Raw genomic sequence first — 24,657 nt, 5'->3', positions numbered from 1 at the left:
ACCATTCACAATATGTTTGTTGCTGTAAGAATGTGACTGTACCTTTTTATCTCCATCTCTAGTCAGCTGTCTGTCATATGCTGTGTAAATAAGTGTATGTTGTATGAGGGCTCTCCAGCCATTCATTTCTGTTTATGGTGTGAGGCTGAAAGAGTTTGAAACTCATCATTTTACTACACAATCTAAACTACCTTATGAAGTTGCCTAACCTACCTTAGGAAGTTGGAATTGACTGACTATAGATCCTTATGATTGCTGCATGTATAGGTACATTACGGCACAGTACACATAGCGAATCGCAAAACCTCACATCTCTGGAAGCCCCATACTGTGACTGGCGCTCCACACCTTCTCTCATTGTCTCCTCTTCCATGGGCTGAACCGTGCACTTTTCAGGCATTTCAGCCTCCTAGCTGCTGGCCACGAGCACCTTACAGCTGGGATTTTATTCAGCCGATTGGCAGCGTTTCTAACCAGGGCTGTGTAGTCGTTACAAAAATCATCTGACTTTAAAGAGAACCCGAGGTGGTGTTCTCACAATGCTAGCTACATACAGAGGCTGGTTCTGTCTATAGAGCCCAGCCTCTGTTGCTATTTTAATCCCCCCTGCACTCTGTAATCCATCATAAATCACAGCCGGGCTGTGTTTATCTCTTTACTGTCACTCTCGCCGCTCCCCCCGCCTCCTGCAGAGCTCCGGTCCCCGCCCGCGTCCCTTTCCTCCAATCAGCGGCGAGGGAAGGGACGCGGGCGGGACTGGAGCTCAGCAGGAGGCGGGGGAGCGGCGAGAGTGACAGTAAAGAGATCAACACAGCCCGCTGTGACAAGCTGCGTGTCAGCAGCACGGCTGTGTTTTAGGGGGGATTACAGAGCGCAGGGGGGATTTATAGGGAATTGAAATAGCAACAGAAGCTGGGCTCTATAGGCAGACCAAGCCTCTGTATGCAGCTAGCTTTGTGAGAACCCCGCCTCAGGTTCTCTTTAACTCTTCAGTTTATGATTCCTCAGACTACTCAAATTCAATCAAAACAACAAATTATTTGTGCTGCTGCAATAAAGCAGTCACTCTATATTCCTAAAAATCAGATATGCCTATTTGATTGTGACTATATATTTGATATGTACACAGGAATCTTTTTTATATATAACTAGTCAAAAGGCCCACCCATTAAAACAATGGGTGCTAGGCCTCAGCCACGACTCCTTCCCCCGCAACGCATGTACAACCGCACACATACCTGTCCCCCTTCGCCTGTCCTTTGCTGTATGAAGTCCGTGTGCCACGCATACCCGCTAGGCACAACACACAGACCCAGTAGGACACAGCGACAGGAGGCTTATTATGTAGGATAAATAACATCTCTGCTGGAAAGGTGCGTACACACATGCGACTATAGTCGTTTGTAACGATCGTTCCCCGATCTTTACCAACGACGATCATTACAAAAAACGAACCACCGACTATTAAGGGCTGTTTCAGACGGGCGTTTTTGTGGCGTTTAACGCAGCATTTCAAACGCAGCGTTTTTTGGGATCTACTGCCATCCCATGCAAGTGAATGGGAGCGTTTAGAGCTGGCTTTTGCAGGCTTTCATGAAAGCCTGGCAGTAGATCCCAGCGTTGCGTCTAGTCTCAAAAGCAACATGCTGCTTTCAGAGGCAGTAAACGCGAGGAAACAATAGCAGAGACCAGAACTGCTAGCCTTGAACGCTTTTCAAAAGCTAGCTTTTAAACACTGGCGTTTAAACGCTGGCGTTTGAACGCAATGCCAAGCAAAAGCTCAGCAGACGCCCGTGTGAACCAGCCCTAAGGCAAACGACGAACGAGCCAAATCGCTACAAAAGAAAGTTCTGTCTCGGCGGATTTTCACCAACGACAATCGTTTGCAAAAGTAGTACATCGTTGGAAACGGTCGTTCGTACTAGGCTTGACATGCGCATTTCGCTATTTCTCCATGAAACTTCTCATTTTTATGCGCAAGCGCAATAGTTGCTTTACGTGATGTAACGTTCGTTCTAACGATCAGATCGTTACACACATTTTAAAACTTTACTTAGGTCGTTCTTTCATCAATTAAAAGTTTGTTCGTCGTTCTCAACGAACGATCGTTGTCGCATGTGTGGACGTAGCATAAGAAAGCCAGAAGAGTAGTTGTGTCACTAGTAGGGATGGTCAATGAGATGCAAATAATTCTGTGCTGATGCAGGTTTATGCAGATTCAATATGCAGACTGAAAATGGACCAATCACATTTCACCTTTGCAGGAGTTGATTGGTCTATTTTTAAGCTGCAGAATTATTTGCATCTCTTCAACCTTATTTAGTCACTACTGCGACATCCAGCTGAGCTATTATGTAAACTGACATTCATATATCAATTTAATATGTTAGTGCATTACAAAAGAGTATTCATTTTATATGAGCTGTAAAAAGGCCACTGGAGTGTTAAAGGAATACTGTCGATACCCAAGTGTTCTAAAATGACAGTGTGAAAATAATGTCTAAGAAACTGTGTAAACATTTTCCTACTTTTCATGTTAAATATCAGAGGCAAAAGCTGTAATTTATTGAGGGTAGGATTTAGCTATATTGGGACAAATTTAATTGCAGAAGGGGTGTCTGCTTCAATGCACAGCCAGAGTTGCATATCAGACTACAGAAAGCAAATATCAAACTCTGAAAGCAAAAACAGTATGAAAAAGCTGTGACAATTAGTTACATTTCCTCTGCTCTCTTCAGACACGTCAGTCAGAAACACAGGACACAGGAGCTGCAGCTGTTGGTTGCTCTCTTCTCTGTCACACACAGAGCTACACATAGTTAACTGATCAAGTGTGAGGGGAATTTCCCCTCTCCTCATGGCTCAGTCAGCCGTCAGTTTTGGCGTCAGTAAGGGCTTGTTTCCACTATTGCGGTGCGGAATCGCCTGGATTCCACCGCTGATGAAATCGCATGCGGATGCGATTTCCCATGCGTTTTTTGCCGCGAATTCGCATGCGAATTCACATAGGTGAAGGTATATGCGATTTTAACCATGTCACTGCCTGTGTGAATTTACATTGGTACCTATGCGAATTCGCATGAAAATTCGCATACCATAGCCGCATGCAAATTTCCTATTAAATACATTAGCGGCGATTCGCATGCATTCCACTCGCAGGCGAATTTGTTGGCTCTTTTGTGCGTTTTTTTTACCGCTGAAAAAAACGCACCTCAACATAGCTACAGTGGAAACAGGCCTATCCACTTGCATTACATGTGCGAATCCGCATGCATTGGACGCATGCGGATTCGCGATAGTGGGAACGAGCCCTAAAGTTTGAATGTATTTTAAAAACAGTAAACAAAGAGGTTGCTACTAAAATGTATACACCAGTACTTAGCAGCACTTCCCAAACATTTCCTGTGTCAATTGAAAAAAAATATGTGAATCGATAGTATTCCTTTAACCGTAACTATTGTTAGCTCCTGCACAATTGTTCATAATTTTCAAGAGCTCTTTGCTTATGCTTATGCAAATTTTACAAGCAAATTTATGCTGTTTGAAAACTGACCTACCAAGGAGTAATTCCATTGGCCCGGTTTCAAGCAGCATAAATTTGCATAAACCGAGAATTATTTGCATCTAATTGACGAGCTCTACTAGTGACACATCTATGCATCAGGCTTTACAGCAGATATATTACACACCTCAAACATGCAGTCACAATCAATTTACATATCTGATTTTGAACATGCGGTGACTGCGTTATTGCAGCAGCACAAGTACCAGGAACCATTTTTTGATTGCTTTATCATTAAGTGTGGACTAAGCACTGCTATTACTGTACATGCAATCTATTTATTATAACTATTCTATTTTTAATTATTATTATTATTGCAGTTTAAGTTTATAAGAAGTTTTTAATGACTAATGCTGGGAATACACCATACAATTTTCTGTTATGCTAGGCATAGACGAGTCGACCCGGTGGCTAGATTAGCCGCCGGAACGACTCCCGTCTCGTCACCGCGGGCGGCCGGATCGGTTCCCGCGGGCGCTCCTTATTATCCGCTCGATTTCCACGCTATTGTCCGACCGCGGGGAATCTACCTGGCTGGTCATCGGACCTGTCGCATATTATCAATCGAGCCATCAGCGGCTCGATTGATGAGGAAGAATCCTACCATGTATGCATTAGATTTACCTACCAGATAGATAAAGTTCAACATGTTGGAAATTTATCTATCTTACCATCTATCTGCCAAGCAATTAGGCATTGGTCTACTCAGCAGGAGATAACCAGAAGACAATGCACCAGAGATAATGACCAGTCTCTACAGAAAATAATCTAACTATGCATTCTAACAGAAAATCTAACAGAATTATGCTGGGCGTACACGGTACGTTTTTTACCGTGTAATTGAGCTGCTGGCTCGATTCCGGCGCATCCCCGCTTGTCCCCGTGGGTGACCGGATCGATTCCCGCTCGTCCCCGCAGGCGCTTCCTTATCTTCTGCTCGTTTCTTCTTTTGTCCTGACCGCCGGTATCAAGTTTTTTTTCCCCGATTGTCGGTGGAACGATCGTTAATTAGCTGTTTTAAAAGACTATAGTCGCCAGTGTGTACGTAGCATTAGTGTGTCTGAAGTTACTTATGACTTTATGAGATAATAGGTACATATAGTTCTAGCCCTAATAAGAAGTTGTCTTTCTGTTTTCCAATACAGCAAGAGTTAAAAAAAAGGGTGTGCAAAAGAGCTTGTGGAATTCAGTTTTCTGAAAAGTAAATAGAAGCTGAAAGTTTGTTATCGGTCAGGGAGAATGCAGATAACGTTTTACTGCAGGAATGGTTAAGCGTCATTGTTTTAACTTCTTTGGATTCTAAACAGTAGCTGTGACATTCTGATGTAATCTTAAAAATTAAACCAAAAATGAAAATATTAGACTTGGGTTTGCTGGAATAGGGGAGGAGGTAGAGTTTCAGATGTATAATGGTTTGTGAGTGAGTGAGTGAGTGAGTGAGTGTGTGACTAACCCTGACACCTACCAATGTAGTGTACAAGATACAGAGGAGCCAAAAGAATAAAAGGTAATTAAATGAACTTAAAAAACCAACTGGTTAAACAAAGGAGGCAGCGGTGGTCTTACCCCCTCCAAACAGACACAGGCAAGGACTGCGATTCAGACAGTCAACAATTTATTCGGAACTCCAAAAAACAATGCAACGCGTTTCACGTGCCATGCATCCCGCTTCCTCAGGCAAAATACAGTAGGAGTCACAGCATCTGTATTATATCAGCGAGCTCGGCGCCTCTGTGAAGCGACTTTTTATTCCTGAGTGGGGTCAGGATTGTTCTCCCCACCTGCCTATACAGTGGTTACCTATTGGTAACCCTGGTTTGTAAGTATAATTTTAACTTCTCATTTATTTTGTTGTCCCCAAGACGAATTACACTATTGGGGCTCTTGGTGTCCCTCTGCTTTACCTACCAATGTACAGCTCCAGGTCCTGCGTCCGCGTGGCTTCCTTCTTCCACATTTGACCGGCGGCTGCTGTCAGATGAGAGGCGCATGAGTGCCGGTGTCAGGCTGACATCAGTTTATATGTGTAGTACCAATGATAAATAGAACATTCCTGGTATGTCATATTCTTATGGTATCTCTTATTTTTTTCAGTTTATGAGCTGAATAACAGCCATGTCATTGTGAAGTAAAACCTGCTTCATTCAGCTGCAAAACAAAATAAATTAATATCTTTATGAACTTTTCAGCACGCTTGTTATCAGCAGTATTAACCATACAGAAGTCCTCTGTGTAAACCCCAGAAGAAAGCTGACTGACCTAACTAGAGTCAGAATAGCATTAATTGTATGTGAGTCTCTAAGGTGAGACAATGGAAGACTTCTTCATAGTTTGGTTTTATGGACAAGATTTACCTCATCCCTTGTGCTCCTCCACATTTTGAAAAGTAAACAGTATCATAACCAAGGCAAATATTTGTGTGTTCACACTAGGTTTGTTTTGCATCTATATAATTATTGTACTTTCAACAATAGCATTCATTTATCATTATGTTCCTTAAAGAGAACCCGATGCGGGGTTCTGACAATGCAATCCACGTACAGAGGCTGGGTTTGCCTATACTGCCTAGCCTCTGTTGCTATTTCAATCCCCCCTAAGTTCCCCCTGTGCTCTGCAATCCCCCATAAATCACAGCCACGCTGTGCGGGCTGTGTTTACATCTGTACTGTCACTCTGCGTGCTCCCCCCGCCTCCTGCATAGCTCCGGTCCCGCCCACGTCCCTTCCCTCCAATCAGCGGGGAGGGAAGGGACGCGGGCGGGGACCGGAGCTCTGCAGGAGGCGGGGGTATCGGCATACTGACAGTACAGATGTAAACACAGCGCGGCTGTGATTTATGGGTAATCGCAGAGCGCAAGGGGGTGGCTTAGGGGGGATTGAAATAGCAACAGAGGCTGGGCAATATTGGCAGACCCAGCCTCTGTATGTGGATTGCATTGTCAGAACCCATACTCGGGTTCTCTTTAAAGTGTACCTGCAACAAAAAACGTAACCCAAACGGGTACTCGCCTTAAAGAACTGTAACGAGAGGTATATTGAGGCTGCCATATTTATTTCCCTTTAACCACTTAAGGACCACGGGATTTTCTAAGGATCTGTGCTGCGTGGGCTTTCCAACCCGCAGCACAGATCAGGTTCTAGGCAGGGCAATCAGACTCCCCCCCCCCCCCCCCCCCCAAACACACACACACACACACACCACACACACCACACACACACACACAGTCCCTGGTGGATGATTGTCAGTGGGAACACTTCAGTGCTTTCCGCAGTCATAATTGTAGCCTCTTCCTAATTGCACCTCTCTCACAGCAGTTCTGTGTTGCCCCATATCTGCGTTCAGGGTCTATGGCTAAAAGTATTAGGCTGGCACAGACAGCAGGTCCTTCTGAGGAAGTGGTAATTTGACCATGCTATGCGCTATAGCCTCTGGATCCTATTGAGACTTCCCCTGTCCTCCTCCTCTGTCCCACGGTGGTCTCAATGGGCCTCTCCGAACGGCGGCCATGTAAATATTTACCTTCCCCGGCTCAGGCGCAGTAGCAGCTCTTGGCTCAGGATCAGGTGGAAATAGCCGATCCCAGTCGGGTCCGCTCTACTGCGCAGGCGACTTGCGTCTGCACTGTAAAGTGGATCAGACTGGGATCGGCTTGCGCCGCAGCTTGACAAATTGTCGTTTGTGGCTTCGGAGGGGCCAAGCAAGACATCGTGGCACGGAGGACGACGGGGGAAGCCTTGATAGGACCCAGAGGCTTCCCCCCCCGTCCCAAGGTAAGTACCCCCAGGGGCCCTTTTTTTTTTTTTTTTTTTTTTTTTTTTTTTTATTAGTCTCTTTAAGAAATATTTTTGATGTTTTTTTTGTACACTGGCAGCACAGTAGGCAATGCAGAAAACCATGTGTTTTCTGCACTGTTTTTTTTTTTTTTTTGTGCATTTGCTCTTGCATATTTTCCCTAATCAATAAAATACAGTATCATTTGTATTTAACAAAACACATACACATGTAAAAAAAAGCAGTCCTTTGCGTCTACGTTGATACAATAGGTGCGTTTTCCATGCGTTTTTGAAAATATTGCAGCAAGTTGTGCCTTTTCAAAAACGCACATAAATGTATTTTTTACACAGAGCCCATAGACTTTCATTAGCGGCAAAAATGCCTGTTTTTTTTCCCTGTGTGTTCCTAGCCGTATGGCCCATCCTCATGGGCTACGATTGGCGCGGTCAATTGCCCGGCGACAGTTGCCGCCGCAACTGTCGCTAGTCCGCGTGAGTATGCGGACTAGCGAAAGCAACATAATTGAAAATCCACGGCGCTTCCGGTGAGGGGAAGGAATGTCGGCGACAGCTTCCGTCGCACAGCTGATCCCTCTTCCGCGTATGTACGCGGAGGGACTTGGCGACGAACTGTCGCCGGCTTGTCATGCACACGCTCACGTGTGCTGGCGACAGGCCACAAATGTAGCCCATGAGTATGGGCCATAAGAGGCAGAGGATCAGCAGAACAGCCAGGCAACTGGTATTGCTTAAAAGTAAATAAACATGGCAGCCTCCATTTTTCTTTCATTGCAGTTGTCCTTTAATGTTTAGTACTGCAGGTTCTGGAAAAAGATAAGTGAGGATGCACACCTCAAATTTATGAGTTCAATAGTAATCAATTAAAATGATTCTGGGTGCTGCATCATAAATAACAATGAACCATATATATACAATAAGATACGCACACCATGCAATTTTGGTTGCAAAAAGGGAGTATATTGTACAAAAGATATAATGCCTAGTACACACCACACAATTTTCTGTTAGATTTTTCTGTTAGATTTTCTGTAATTAGATTATTTTCTGTAAAGTACTGGTAGAGACTGGTCATTATCTCTGGTGCATTGTCTTCTGGTTATCTCCTGCTGAGTAGAACAATGCCGAATTGCTCTGCAGATAGATGGTTAGATGGATCATCTCCAACATGTTGGAAATTAACTATCTGGCAGGTAAATCTTACAGAAAATTGTATGGTGTGTACTAGGCATTACACGAACACAATTAAGGTGCCCATACACTCGTCAGATTGGCAGCAGATAGATAAGAAATGCATCTGATGATCTATCTGATGCGTTTTTAGAACATTTTTTACCAGGATAGAATTCCAATAGATTTCAGTTTGAAATCTATTGAAATTCGATCTGATGGCATTTTTTTGCCATCAGATTTCCATTAAGGCCAATGCAAACTGATAAGCAATCTCATCAGATCGACCTAAATTTTCCACCCTGCCAGTTCGATGCAAATCCATCAAAATCGATCGGTCGATTGGCCAACCGATTTGCGATCGATCGGGATCGATCGGCCGGCCAGAAAATCGGCTGAGTGTATGGGCCCCTTTAGTCAGATGGACTATACAATCAAAATTGTGCATAAAATACAATATAAGGTACATAAATACAGCAATGTCCACATTTAAATACAAACTCTTTAGGCATAAAGGTTAACATTTTCTTTTGATCTTTGCATATGCAAAGATCAAAAGAAAATGTTAACCTTTATGCCTATAGAGATGCAGCGTATTTGGGCAATCTGAGTCCAATATCCATGTGTGGGCACATTGCATGTAAAAAATCCTTAGGATAATCAAAGGCAAATGGTATGAAGCATATCAGATAGTTCAACACAGTGTGGTGAAGGGGCAAACCCCGCCAAGTATTACCCAGACAGACGGCGTTGTGTAGCGATTAGTGATTAGGGTTTAAAAGTCTGATTGGTCCTTTCAATTAATCTTAATTTTGTTACTGTGTACAGTAACTTTAAAACGCTAGCAAAATTGCTCTGTGCAGGTTTTGACGAGCGATTACGCGAGAGATTATATACTTTACATTGAAGTGCAAATGCTAAAAAAAATGCTGCATGTCCTGTGTTTGCGATTTTGCTAATCGCAATCGCTTCTGTGGAATTTACACCATCCATTTACATTGGCAGAGCGTTTAGGGACATCGCTAGCGATGTATCACGCTCCCTAAACGCTCAAAAAAAAATCACTCTAGTGGGTTCCAGCCCTTAAAGTGAATCTGAAGCCAGTTTAAAAAAACAAAAAAAAACAAAAAACAGATGCTCATCTAAGGAGAGGATATGCTCTGGGTCCTATAGAGCAGTGTTCACCAACCCTGTTCTCCCTGCCCACCAACAGTCCACAGAGGTAGATAATCAGCTGTGCTAAGTAAGACACTAATTACCCCCAGCTGTGATTGTGTGTGGTTTGAGGACAGGGTTGGGGAACTCTGCTATAGAGCCTTCCTGTTCCTCTCTGTCCCTGCGTTCTAGGGCTGGATCCACAGTTCAAATCTGCCACAGGAGGCTTCAGAAGTCTTCGGGAGCCCAAGTGCTCCAGAAGACGAGCGGGTCCGTTCTGCGTAAGAATGTGTGCTTGCACATGTGCAGTACGGAGCGACCTCTCTTTGGGAGCACTCAGGCACCCAAAGACTTCCCAAGCCTCGGGCAGCAGCAGAGAGCAGTCTCCGATCCATTGGTCAGAGACTGCTAAGAGGGGAGCCAGCGGTGGAACGCAGGGACCCTAGGAGGAACGGGAAGGATCATTAAGACCTAGAAAGCCTTCCCCTTCCATAGGAGAGTTGTTGGTTTTTTGTTTTGTTTTTTTTAATTGGCTTCAGACTCTTTACGCAAAATGTTTTGAATCAGGATGATACTATTTATTGGCTAATTTAAAAGAAAAAGAAAAGCTTTTGGCTAATCAGCCTTCTTCAGTCTCAATTCCTGTATGCTGACAACATTTTAGAACAGACAGCTATACACATGCAACATTAATGTTACATTTATATATATCTTGCTATTACTGATGGCTAAGACGTTACAATACTCTACTTCTGCTTCTATGCTGGTTAATGCAAAGACAGACATGGCAATAAGCACCTGACAGCGAATGATCTATGTTTGTATCCACTTCCTCTCCTGATAACATCTGTGCCTGGAAGTGAGGGAACCACTTGACAAAGTGAAAGCCCGGTAGATGTTTTCTGTTCCCCTTTCTAACAAATTCAACAAGAAAGCTATAAACTGGACTTTGAGGCCGGTTGTACACATGGTGAGATTTGTGGGCGGCACAAGAGCCTACCGCAGTGCATCACACCGCACCATTGCATGCAGATTGGTCCCTACGGCAGATTTGCATGCGCCTGCCCCCGAACCTGTTACATAAGTGACTTCATGTCACTTGCGTCTTTCCCCTCTGTCACACCCTCACTTCCAGACAGGAAGTGCCTCGCACGATTTTGCTCCTCACCGATACCGCAGTTGTTGCTGTACCATTGACTGCCATGTGCCAGTGTGCTGTGAAATGGCACTCAGCAACACGCTGCAGCTTCTGTGTCGCCCATACAACTTCTGTTGTGTCGCACCCCAGGTAATGTGGCCTGTCTCATTGAGATCAATGGCCACTGCAACAAGCTGTTTCGGTGGACTGGCGGGGGAGAGTACCACGATGCGCATTATGTGCAAAGGGCATCAAGAATGTAATAGTTTTGTATTTATATGGTGTTGAAATCTTCTGCAGCATTGTACTGAGTATGTAGTCATGTTAATATGTTTCCTAATGTGAAAACGCAATGCTGAAGTGGAAACATAGCCTAACTGTCCCTCAGAGCAGTTCATAAACGAATGCCTACCATATGCCTCTTGTCACAGTCTTTGTTTGGCCAATCTTACCAAATCTATGTAGTAGAAGGGTAAACTTAGTGAATGTACTGTGAATGGATACATTAGGTAGTCTCTTGTATCATTAGTGGGCACCTTTAAGCCGTACACATTAGATGAAACTTGGCCAAGGTGGCCGATAACGTCTGCTTCTGCTGAGAATCTAACTTTGGCATGAGTCATTTTGCACATAAATTACCACAATTGTGCAAATTTGTGTGGCAGTCTTTTTCAGTTGTGTCCAGTACAGAGTTTTACTGACCAAGATGGTTGAGGTCATCTCAGCATAAGCCCTGTACACATGTTGGAGTTCTCAGCCAAAATAGCCGGTCGAAGCTGTCTCTGCCGAGAATCTAGCATGTGTACAGCTTCCCAGATGTGATGCTGAGAGATCCGGAGTGCCGTTATCTTTGCCGAACCTCTGTACCCTTCCAGCTAGAAGCTCTGCTCTGTTTTGCCTCTGTACAGCACTTTGCCCTGAACTGTCACCCAAGGTTTTGACTTTGACTTCTGATCCCTGAGGGCCTTTTTTTTTTTCTGTAATTGGCTGATATTTTTCTATTGGGCGCCAGCTAATTCCAGTAGTATTTACCGATTTTTTTTTTTATATATATATATATATATATATATATATATATATATATATATATATATATATATATATATATATATATATATATCTTAATGTGACCCAATTCTCACTTGAACCTTCCCTGTATGATGTCTAACCCTAGCTAACTCCCCGCGCCTCAGACTCTGCCGATCGGGGCTACAGGTGCCCAAATTACACCCTGGGCACCGGCATGGCCTCAACTGTACCGGCCACCAAAACTCTGATGTCTGTATGTAACTTATCGCAGTAAAGCAGCGCTTTTGTCATGGAAGAATGCCGTTGCTCATCTGGGAGTTATTTACCTTTTTTTAAATAATAAAAAAGTGTTTTATAATTAAATACTCGCTTTGTGCTCAGTAATTGGGGCTGGAGTGAGCAGGAAGAGTGCATACGGACCCCACCTCCTGCAAATAACCACCACCAGCAACTATGCCTGTGATCATTGTGGAAGATGGCACAACCAGTCTTCTCTGCCACGCACATAACACCTTGCTCATTGCTGACACACCCCTGGCCCAGGTGGCAAAGTTCCAATTACAGAACAAGGACATGACTGCCTCTTCCCCAGATAATAGGTGAAAAGGTATTTTTACCCATTACATATACACATCCCAAAACTTGCTTCTTTTAAAAGACCTCAATTTTTGTTTTTCTTTCAGTAAGAAAATAAGCAGGCTTTATGGCCGATATCTATCTATAGCAAGTTAATCTTTGCTTTTTCTCTCTGAATCGGTATATCAGTTGTTGCTTATTACTTTCACTTTGAAGACTATTGCTAGGTGTGGCCGGTTATTTGCCCTGCACTGTTTAGTCACAGGTCCTGTGAAGACATGCTGTGAGGTAGACCTGACACAATGTAGAGATAAAGTTTACTGTGCAGAAAATATGCTTCAAGTAACAGTTATAAAAAAAGTAATAATGTAAATATAATAACAGCAGAATATCTTACACTTTCTGTTTGCATAGTTTCCTTTTAGTATTTTCCCTGTCTAAAAATATGCACTTCCCCAGTGCACTTGCCATTATGAGAATTAAAGGCTCAGAAAGACTCCAGGACCACCCGCCCCCCACCCCCCGATGTGCATTTTGCGCGTGTTTTTAACGCATGCCGTTTAAAATACATTTTTTTCAAAACGCTTGATGAATGTGGAATAAAAAGCTCAACACATAGTTTTTGCGCACTGCATCACAAAAACAGCACTGTGAAAAGAACGCAGAAAAAATCCTGAATCGCGAGCTACCTGTAGGAATACATTTGTGTGCCGCGCTCTTGAGTACGATGCTAAGCAGCAGGACGACTGTTATTTGCTGTAGTGTACGATAAGCCTTACACAATTGAAGCCTCTCTCACACAGGAGGCTGAAGGCGGATAATTCACTGCCTGTCACCTGCTTCGGTGCATCGGTAGGGCGCTCGTTAGTGCTAGAGAGAAGGCCAACACATTGTCGAATCTGACCACGGCTGCACTCTGACCTGACAGGTTGCGGTTTGTTCCTGTCGGGTAACTATACCACATGCCAAACGCTGACACGTGGGGTTATAAACACAGCAAATAGCATTAAATTTAAAGGAAACCAGAAACGGGGGGGGGGGGGGGGGGGGGGAAGTTTTATACATACCTGGGGCTTCCTCCAGCCCCATGCACACAGATCCATCCCACGCCGCCGTCCTCCGCTGCCTGCTGGTCCGTACCGGGTCCCATAACTTCCTCCAGTCACGGCCAGTCTGTGCAAGAGGAAGTGCGCTTTCTACGTATCTCCGGTGGCTGCCTTAGAGATATGTAAAGGGCGCACTTCTATTGCGCAGACTGGCCGCTACTGGAGGAAGTTATGGGACTCTACCGGAGCAGCAGGCAGCAGAGGACGGCAGTGTGAGGGGCGATCTGTGCACATGGGGCTGGAGGAAGCCCCAGGTATGTATAAAACGTTTTTGTTTTTTCGTCTCTGATACACTTTAAGCCGGAAAGGCATTCAGTGGCCAGCAGACAGGAGGCTGAACTGCCTCTATTCCATGCAGCAAAATATTTAAAGCGGTATTGTCACCATAAAAATCAAATTTCAACAGCAACTGGTCTGAGTGTATTAAGTGATAAAGATGCTAATCCTGCATTCAAAACTTTCAAAACTTTTTCTGCTGTTATGATTTGGAGTTATCACATACTTAAGGAGCACTGGCTCTTTAGTAGTCGATGCCAAAGAATTGCATGCTGGGGGGTCTTTTTATCTGTAATATATTCCTCCTCTTCCCTTTATTACCCTGTCTGCTGCTTATCTGAAACCTGATCCCCTACTTACTTGTGTTTACAAGCATGGCTGAGATGACTCAGCGATTGGAGGAGACGAGAAAAAAAAGTAAAGGGCAGAAATGACATCACGAGTTAGCCTTAACTGTGGGCAAAAGACATGGCCCCCACCAGGAACAGAATTCTCTTCATTTACCATATAACATTCACTGAGATCACAACGTGGACAGTACAATACATGTGTTATGTAAGTAGATCAAGTATTTATCTACCTATATACTTATGTGTTTTTTTTTTCCCTGGCATAGTATGGCTGACCCTACTGCTTTAAAATGTTAGGTTTCTGAACCCAGGTAGCGACTCAGGTTCTCTCTAAGAGGAGGAAATGGGAGGGTGATAGGAGAGAACATCCTGGCAAGCCTGCCTCTTCCTGTCTGATAATTGAACCTTTGCCAAAAGTCAGCACAGGACAACACAGAGGTACAGGGACGTATCTGGGTAATACAGAGCCTATGGCAAACACTGAAATTGTGTATTCCCATCATAAAGGCCTCTTTTTCCACGAACAGAAAAACTGCTTATTTATCGATCGGTTCAGCCGCCTGGCTGCCGGCCACCAGCGCCATACAGCTGTAATTACATGTACCCTAATAGCAGCATCAGTAACCCCCCCCCCCCCCCCCTCCCCCGTCACGTTGGATACGAGGCATTACGCAGTGGATAAAAATGTCTCTTGTTGCACTTGAGGACGCCAACCACTGTGCTCACATGCAACTCCATCAGGGGGTGTCTGTCCACATCCCAAGCCGCACGCCTGGCAGCAGCCTGCACTGCTGAACTGGCAAGGCTGCACTTTGTAGTCTTGCCACCAGTCCACTGTCATGCAATCACACAAGTATTTTTTTTGTATAATTGTTAGTAACCTATGATATGAAAAGAAGTTTTGTCAGGTTATATAATGATTTGCACAAGGCAGAACACTAGAAAATGAAATTAACTCAAATCTGTTTTCAGAAGAGCACAGTGAGGCTGGGCATTGCTTTATTTATTGTCTGTGGTAGATCACTGTGAGCAGTTTGGCCTTGGCAGTAAATGGCACTGTAGCTGGGTAGAAAGTGGATCTTGTAACACTATCTGATCAGCTTCCTTCTCTTTTACAGACAGCATTGACAGGGCAGGAGGCTGCAATAAGAGCTGAAAGCACATTGCTTTTCTAAGGAAAGGAGGGGAAGAAATGTTCACATCACCTTTCTGAGAGATGTGTGGAAGAAAAGCAGCCGGGCTCTGTGGCTGAATGGGGTGGTTCACTTGAGGAAAGCAGTTTAGAGATAAGTTTCTTGGTAACACGGTCCTGTTCTGGAGATCATCTGATAAAGTAGATTGCTTGGACGGTTTCCTAGTCGAGGCTGAATGGCTACTGGCATTCAATGGAAAATAGCTGAGGGATGCAGTCAAAGATGCCTGCTAAATTTACCTCTTCGCTAAACCTATTAAAACTTGATATTAAAAGTGGCGAAAAGCATTAAAACTAATGGGAAATACGGATGTACAGCAAAGTCCTCTGTATCCAGCACAGACTGGAGGGGGGGGGGTGCTTGCACAGCACATACTTACCGAGCCTCTAAGCACCGTCTTCTACCCTTCCTGTAGCGGCTTTGTACTGATCCTGTCGTGTCACCTGGCCCGTATCGGGTTTGGTGACATGCCAGGAGCTTGCATGGACAATATCCAACTTAGTACATTGTTGAAGAGAAAGCTACATGCCTTAATCCTCCACTTGAAAAACTACCAAAAGGTAATCAGGGGAAAAAAATCATCCTTTCTATCACAAGAGATTGCAAATGCAGTTAACAAACCAGCCCAACTGTTCCGCATAGTGGAAAAACTCTGCAACCCGGCATATCAAAAACGTAATATCGAGTCTTCAAAGGACCTCTGTGACCAATTTGCCCATTTCTTCACAAAGTCTCCGCTATAAGGTCCGCCATTCAACTTACAGCATCTGAGCCTAAATATAGTGCCAAAGACCATTAGCAGAGACAATATAACACCTTGGTCAAACTTCAAAGAAATTGATGGAGTCACATCAAGCATCCTCCTTCACCTCCGCCTAACTACCTGTGACCTGGATCCTAGCCCAACACAGTTCATGTTGAACTGCCCCGACCTGTTCATACCGGTATTCCTCAAAATTGTTAACTGTTCCTTACAATCAGGGATATTTCCTGCTTTACTGAAGGAAGCAATCATCAGGCCTCTCCTCAAAAAACCATCCCTGGACCCAGATGCAATGACCAGCTACAGACCTGTCTCTAACCTCCCCTTTCTGGGCAAGCTAATTGAAAAATCTTACAAAACAGTTATGACCCATTCCAGTCTGGCTTCAGGAAACACCACAGCACTGAAACTGCCCTCATCCAAATATGCAACCACCTGCTCATGGCAAGAGACAGAGGAGAGTGCTCGATCCTCATACTGCTAGACCTTTCTGCAGCCTTTGATACAGTTGGCCATGACATCTTGATAAACAGGCTACAGGAATACTGCGGCATTGATGGCATAGTTCTTCAGTGGTTCCAATCCTTCTTGAGTGGCAAAACCCACAAAGTGTCCATGGGGCCCTTCCTGTCCACCCCTGTATCACTTAAGTATGGGGTGCCCCAGGGCTCAATCCTCTCTCCCCTGCTTTTCACAATTTACATGTTACCGCTTGGAAAACTAATCCAAAAACATGGCCTGACATACCATTGCTATGCAGACGACACCCAACTATATCTTTCCTTCAAGCCTGGTGTGACAGACTCAACTCTAACTATAAACACCTGCTTACATGAACTACAGCAATGGATGAATGACAACTGGCTGAAACTAAATGCAGACAAAACTGAAGTCCTTCTGATTGGAGGGCAGAGCATGATAACAAAACAGTCTTCACCACTGGGAATAGGAGGCACGGATCTACTCAGCTCTGATCATGTGCGTAGCCTGGGAGTTCTAATTGATGGAAATTTAAACTTCAGAACTCAAATCTCTGCTGTGGTGAAATCATCCTATTTTCCCCTGAAGAACATTGCAAAAATCAAGCACCTCATCCCCCCCCCCCCCCTTGAAGATCTGCCAACCTTAGTCCATGCCTTCATTACCTCCCGACTGGACTACTGCAATGCTCTCTACACTGGCCTTCCAAAAAAGGTCTTGTACCGCCTATAGCTGATACTGAATACTGCTGCCAGACTGCTAACCAACCAACCCCGTCACTGCCACATAATGCCAGTCCTGCACTCCCTTCACTGGCTACCTATAGAATGGAGGGTCCTATTTAAGATCGGCCTACTGACCTTTAAATCCCTGAATAATCTGGGCCCTGGATACACGAAAGATATGTTGCAGCTGCGTAGCAATCCCCGCACTCTCAGATCCACAGGTTCTAATAATCTAGTCATACCCAGAGTCCACTTGGAAACTTTTGGTCCCAGAGCCTTCTGTCATGCTCCCCCTACGTTTTGGAACTCCTTACCTCAACAGATTTAAACACGTCCAGCTCCATCCCTGGACGTGTTTAAATCCAGACTGAAAACCCACCTGTTCAGTTTGGCATTTGCAGAAATATAACTTTTGTTGTATGAATACTTCATCCCACTACCAATTACTGAATCTGAGAGAGCCTAAGCGCTTTGAGTCCTATGGGAGAAAAGCGCTATAGAAATGTTATTGTATTGTATACTAGCCGACCCGCGGCGTAACATACGCCGCATAAGAGAGTTGAGGGCAGGAAGGGGGTTTTGGGCACAGCAGCGGGGAGGGGGGTTGTAATTTGCCTTCCTAAAACAGAAGGAAATATGCAATAATTCAGCTATAAGTGAACATTTGTGGTTACCCACAATGCACTGCTACTAAATATGCAAAAAATTCCTTTTGACCCTTAGTAAGCCAAGCAGGCATCCAAAGCCGCTGGTGTATAGCATATCAAACCCACATGTGACAGCCTGTTTCAGACTTTTGGTCCTCATCAGTACATGGCAAGGATTGATATGGCTGTATGGGAGAGGGCTTGGACCAGTACAACAGAGTAACCAAGCAGCTCAGGGTGACCCAAACCACTCGGAATGTATAGGAGGATAAAAGAGACCAAAAAGCCCTCCTACTAAAAAAAGCAAAGCTTGGTGTAATTTTCCTTCTTAAAACAGAAGCAAGTCTGCAATAATTCAGCTATAAGTGAACATTTGTAGTTACCCACAATGCACTGCTACTGAATATGCAAATTATCACTCTTTGCCCTTGGTTTGATATGACACTACTTCTTCTTTTTGCTTGGACCAGCCCCTTCTTCCTGCTTGGACCGGCCCTGGGGGCAGGGCGCTACTTCTTCTTCTTGCTTGAAGGTTGAGGCACTTACTCTATTATATATATATATAGATAGATAGATAGATAGTTATGTTGCAGATGTCTGTACTCTAGCTAGATTTTCACCAAACATGATCACAATTATTCATTTTGGGTGATAAAACCTGAGCAACACGCCTTAGGATAACAGCCATGATGCAAGTCTCTGCTATAAACAAAGCGGCCCGGGTCATCAGCAGCATTTGTTTCCTCAGGTTCATAAAAATGCATCAATTGGCCAGTGATGCCCATCATTTATATACATGTTCCCTTGAGGCTACATGCACAGTGGGACATTATAAAGTCATTATAACGCAGGATACCGCACTGCAATGTTAACCCCATGGGATATTCACAGTGCGACGTTAAAGTCGTGTTGTAAATGTTGTGTTTTGGTAACGCACTGCTGCAGTGAGTGACCTCTAAACACAGACGTTAAACAGATACAGAGAGGCACACTACATTGCCTGTATGCTTCACTGCATCTACTGTATACAATGGTAACAGCGTTATTGTGCTTTACCCCCTTTTTTTGCTTTGTTGTAATGCTGCGTTGCGACTTTAACGACTCGTTACAACGCACCGTCCCACTGTGAATAAGCCCTCAATGTTTCTGTGTAATGTATAACAATATTAATTTGCCAGAGTTTGCCAGTTAGTGTGGAGACTGAACTCCGCACTGTTATATACTGCTGAGTGCACTGCACCTTTATGTGCATGTATCCTTCTTCTCCATTTCCTGACATTTATCTCATAGGATGTTCATGTGTTCAGCTTATCTATTTTTTTCCCCATATTCAGCATTTTTGGTTGTTTATTATTCCAGCCAGTGTTGGAAGGAGTAAATGACATTTTAGTGAACCCAGAGTGTCAGTTTTGCAGTGCTTAGTAGCCTACTAGCCTGAGGAAAATTCATGTTTTGAAGTTTTTCTCAACCAATGCTGTGATCTTCACCAGGTACTATACTGTGTCATAAGGAGGGATGGCCAATGGGATGCTAATGCTGAATACTCACCTCACGAGGCAGGAAGATGGATCCCAACGATGTCCCACGATGACAGGCACCGCCCATTCCATCTTCCTGCACAGCGGGTATACGCAAAAGCACACAACGGGCACGAACGAGCGTTCAAGAGATCATGGTACTGCAGGAATAGTTGGGAATCTTAAAGATCCGTTCCAACATGACGGTCACTGTCGCCAAACGTCGTTTACATAATCTTGCGACTGTATTCACGTTGTGACATCGTGGAAATGATCGATTGTTGCTCAAAAAATCTTTGGTCGTCGGAAAAACCGCGTAGTGGGTACGGGCCTTAAGAATTCCAAGTTGATGAAAACCTTTGCTGCTTTTATGCAAATTAATGCAGTTTGGAAGCTGATCAATCCAGTGCAACAGCTGCTCTAAGCTGCATGAATTTGCATAATGTGCTTTACCTCAAAACTATTAGATCACACTGACCATCTGAAGTCAAGTTGGAGGATTCCAGTCTGTTCAACCCCTCCACCACTTATGACTTTTAAAGGTGCCCATACATTACTTGATTTTCCAGTCTAACTTTGATTCAATTTACTCGATCCTGCAGAATGGAAAAGGTTGATCAATCATAAAGATTGATCTTAACAGAATCGTTTTGTTTGTTTCAGAGCATGGAGACGCAACGTTGTTCAGCTCGATTTGTAAAGGAGAATCTCATAGAATCTTGCTTTATATTGTGTGGGCCACTAGTCGATTGACTTTCGATCAACCACACTGTTGATTGCCCAATAAAGATGATCACTTAATAGCTAGATGGAAAATTGAGTAATGTATTGGAACCTTTATACTTTCTCTGTGACTGCAAACTTGTAAATAACTTCCAAAAATTTTAAAGCTGTTTTTGTAATTGAAATTTAGAAAACAAAAAAAGCTATGAGTAGTGAGTATTGCCCAGTGGCCCAGCGTACCTCCCCTCCCAGCCCAGCACACAGCTCTAGAAGCAATCGCTCATTTCAGCCTCTTTCAGTCCATCAGTGCTGTATTTTATCATATTTGGCTGGGCAACCTCTGGAGAAGGTAATCTTCTATAAGGAAATTACACTTTTCTCTAATCTAATCCAGTGTATCAAAATGGATGATGTAACATCATAAAATTTCAGGTTTCCCTTCTGGCATAATGAATCAGACGTTACAGGATCACCTGTCAATATATACTACCGTAATGGACTCAAATGGGTAATATTTAAGGCTATATATTTATGCCAATGCAGCCATTCTAGGTCATCCCGTATGGGAATTCAGCATTATTATTTAGTATTTATATAGCAGACATTTTTCCGCAGCGCTGTACAGAGTGTATATATAGCCATGTCACTAACTGTCCCTCAGAGGGGCTCACAATTTAAATCCTACCTTAGTCATACGTCCATTAGAGCCTAGGGACAATTTTTCCTTTTTTTTTTTTTTTTTTTTCCCTGGGGAGAAGCCAGTTAACTTGTCTGTGTGCTTTTGGGATGTGGGAATGTGTACAACTGTCTCCCAAGTTTGTTTAACCTCTTTCATATGAACAGTTTTTGGCCCCTTAAAGTGAACCAGAGACGAAGCACCCTCATGTATTTTATCATATATCAGTGGGAACATTAGTGAAAACACCTACCCTGCTCTCTTTTTCATTTTTAACTGTTCAGCTTGCTTCTTATCAGCCCTGATAAAAGCCCAGACTGAGCATTCAGTCTGGCTTTGCTCAGGAATCTTTATAGCTGAGTCTGTCTTTGGTGTGTTTTCAAGCCCCAGCCTGTCCCCTTGTGGCTCTGCTCTTTAACATCGGGACGCTTTCCTCCTCTGGTAGGAGTGTGGTCGTGCTGCAGCCATGCCTGAATAGTAGCACAGAGCCACTTGTGCACAGACGGCTCAGAGTACAGCCACGCTCGTGCTTGAAGAGGAGTGCAGCCCCGATCAGATAACCGACTAGCCCTTGTCTGTAAAATTTTGGAAGGTCCACACTTTGCAAAGAGGGACGGAGGATGCTGAGGGTAGCCTTTATAGGATCCAGAGACTTCCCACTTCTTAGGCAAGTATGTGAATACCTCGGGTACATTTTAAATGATTTGTGAAATTTGGTACTGGTGAGCCGACACTGTTCTAGCTCTGGCTGCAAGAGGCTACAGGTGACCATCTGCTCATCCTTCCATCTCCATGGGACAGTATGCTGATTGGGGGTGAACTGGCATCCGAATTTTGAGATAGTTATAACTGATTGAACATACTAATCCAGAAGTCCAACTAGGTCCCCTTCTGCCCACAGTGGTCCTCCTGCCACACATAGGTGGCCTGGGCCTGACACAATCACCCATAGCCCTGAGTGATATGACAAAGTCAGCTGACCAGAAACAAAGAAGAGTGCAAAGGCTACAATTGAAGCAGAGAAAGCTGCCGAGCCATAACTGCACTATGTCCCCCTCCAGTGTTGCCTGGTAATTTGCTGCAAATAACATAATTGTATGCATGGCTTTAGGGCTCTTTTCCACTATGAAATGCGATTGCGATCGCGATTCCGATCGCAATCGCGTTTCAATTTCCACCATGCGATTGCGATTGAGCTACTATACTCATTATAGTACAGCTCAATCGCATACAAAACGCGGCAGGACGACGATTGCGCTTTGACCAAAATCGCATCGCAATCGGATCGCACTAATGGAAATTGCTGCTGCAGTTTCCATTAGTTTAATGTACCTTGCAATTTGCGATTAGAAGCAAATCGCAGGCTAGTGGAAAAAGGCCCTTAATGTGTGCAGCTTGAAAATGGTCCAATCAAATGCACTCTTGGGTGTAGATCTGTGTCTGGAGTTGGGCTTTCAAGGATCTCCTGTCAGATACAATGAGCCTTGTTTTTCATTATATTCCCAGATAAGGAAAAAGGATCAGAAAATATTAGGAAGTTTGGGTGCAATTTTCTACAACCAGGTTTATGTATATAGGTTGAAGGTTGTGATATGGAACCAGCCAGACCCTTGCTGATTAAAGACAACTAGGATTAAAAAAAAAAAAAAAAAATAGGTCAAAGTTACACAATTTATTTAACAACAGTTCCTGTCACTGATTTGAAGCCTGTTTAGCTGTGGAATGTCCAGGATGGAGAAACTACTACTAGGAAATGACTTGTCAGCGTGTGAGTTCAGTGCTCATGTGACTGTTCTGCTTGCCCTTTCTGGGCAGTGATCTGCTTGTACCAGTACTTTATGGTTAAGCCAAACATTATGTTTAAAGCATACATGTCAAACTCTGGCCCTTGAGTCACATCTGGCCCTCAGAGTCCTCAGATTTGGCCCCTAAGTGGTTTCCCCACTTTGCATTATGTTTGACACACTCTGGACCACCAGGGATGTTATACTGAGGTAAAGCCCTCGATCACTAGAGAAGAGGGAGGGGGAAAGCACTAGACACCAGGTTGCTGTATAGGTAAGTGAGGGTGGTCACGAGACAGCCGGGAACTGTATAGGGGAGTGAAGAGGCGTTAGACACCAGGGAACTGTATAAGGGAGGGAGGAGGGCCACTAAACACCAGGGGACTTTATAAGGGAGGAAGGAGGACATTACAAACAAACACAGAACATTTATATTGCGCTTTTCTCCTGGCGGACTCAAAGCGCCAGAGCTGCAGCCACTAGGACGCGCTGTATAGGCAGTAGCAGTTTTAGGGAGACTTGCCCAAGGTCTCCTACTGAATAGGTGCTGGCTTTCTGAACAGGCAGAGCCGAGATTCGAACCCTGGTCTCCTGGTCTTAACCATCACACTATCCAGCTAGACTTTGAGGTTGGCCCATTAATTTGGTCTAAGTGTTCAATTTCATCCCACCTTGTGGTTCAGTTTAACAAAAGTGATTTTAAAGAGAAGAGTAAACACTATCTCCTAGGAGAAAAAGTTGACTGCATATGGGCCCTAGTGTTGTAACTGGCGTATGCATCAGAAATTGGGTGGTAGGTATACCAGATGGTGTGGGGCAGCAGCAATACATTCTGATCTTCTGAGCAAGCAGTGCCTTGCTGTTGCAGTTTTCTGGCTGTGCTTCTAACCACACGTGGCAGTGGGGGAACACTGTGCATCAGAAAACCATCTCATGTAACAGTGGAAAGCAGCCTCAACATCAGATGTGCATGCAGAAGATGGACAGCACTACATTGCCTGTACAGTGCATCTGGAAGCACCTGGCAGATCCAAAGGAGCAACTGACAGTCAATTAGTGTGTTGTATATGTATTATATAACTGTATTCTAATCCTCTGCATGTTTTATTTTTTCTAATCTGATCTCTGCGTATTTTGACTCTAGGTGAGGTCGGTATCGGTTGATCTGAACACAGACCCATCTCTGCAGATTGACATTCCAGATGCCATAAGTGAGAGAGATAAGGTGAAATTCACTGTCCATACAAAGGTGAGATGATATTGCCACTTTATAGATTATACGTTTACTTCTAACATAAATGTACTAAATGTTACCCAAATTGCCACCCCGTAAAATAATCCATTACTGAGATGCAGAGCCCGATCATCCATAAGGCAACATAGGCAAATGCTTAGGGCCTGGTCGGTGTCCTGGGGTCTGGCTGGCACCTTCTCTGATCTCCATCCCCCTCTCAGAGAAGTCAGGTGGCCTGCAGGAGGAGTCATATCTGTAATCTTTCCTAGGGGCCTACTGGTATTCTATGTTAAAGGACCACTATCACAAAAAAGTAGGTAGTTAAAGGGACTCCGAGCACCTCTCATGGCCATGCCTTTAAGACCCCGACTAGTACTGAAAAGTATTCAAAGATGCATACCTTTCTGTAGCTTGTGGTCTCCTCCTTCATTTGATGCCTGAATCGCCGTTCTACACCAAAAAGTTTTTTCATTCGATTTCAATTTAAAAATCGCGGCTGCCATCTTGGCTATGTTACAACTTCTGAGTCACCCCTGTCTTCTCTGTTAGAGAAGTGCATCACTGAATGAAGCAGGAACAGGAAGTGACATGCATGGTCATTGCAAGAGGCTCCTCCAGAGGGGTCATAGCACGACTTTGTTGGAAGTCGTCTGTCTTAAAGGCATGCCCATGAGAGGTGCTCGGAGTCCCTTTAAAATCTGACAGACTCAACAGGTTTTGGACCAGTCCATCTCCTCATGGGGGATTCTCAGGGTTTTCTTT

The sequence above is a fragment of the Hyperolius riggenbachi genome, chromosome 4, assembly GCF_040937935.1.
Source record: "Hyperolius riggenbachi isolate aHypRig1 chromosome 4, aHypRig1.pri, whole genome shotgun sequence".
NCBI classification, from domain to species: Eukaryota; Metazoa; Chordata; class Amphibia; order Anura; family Hyperoliidae; genus Hyperolius; species Hyperolius riggenbachi.
The sequence above is the reverse complement of the archived record's forward strand: the minus strand, read 5'-3'. Positions refer to the sequence as shown.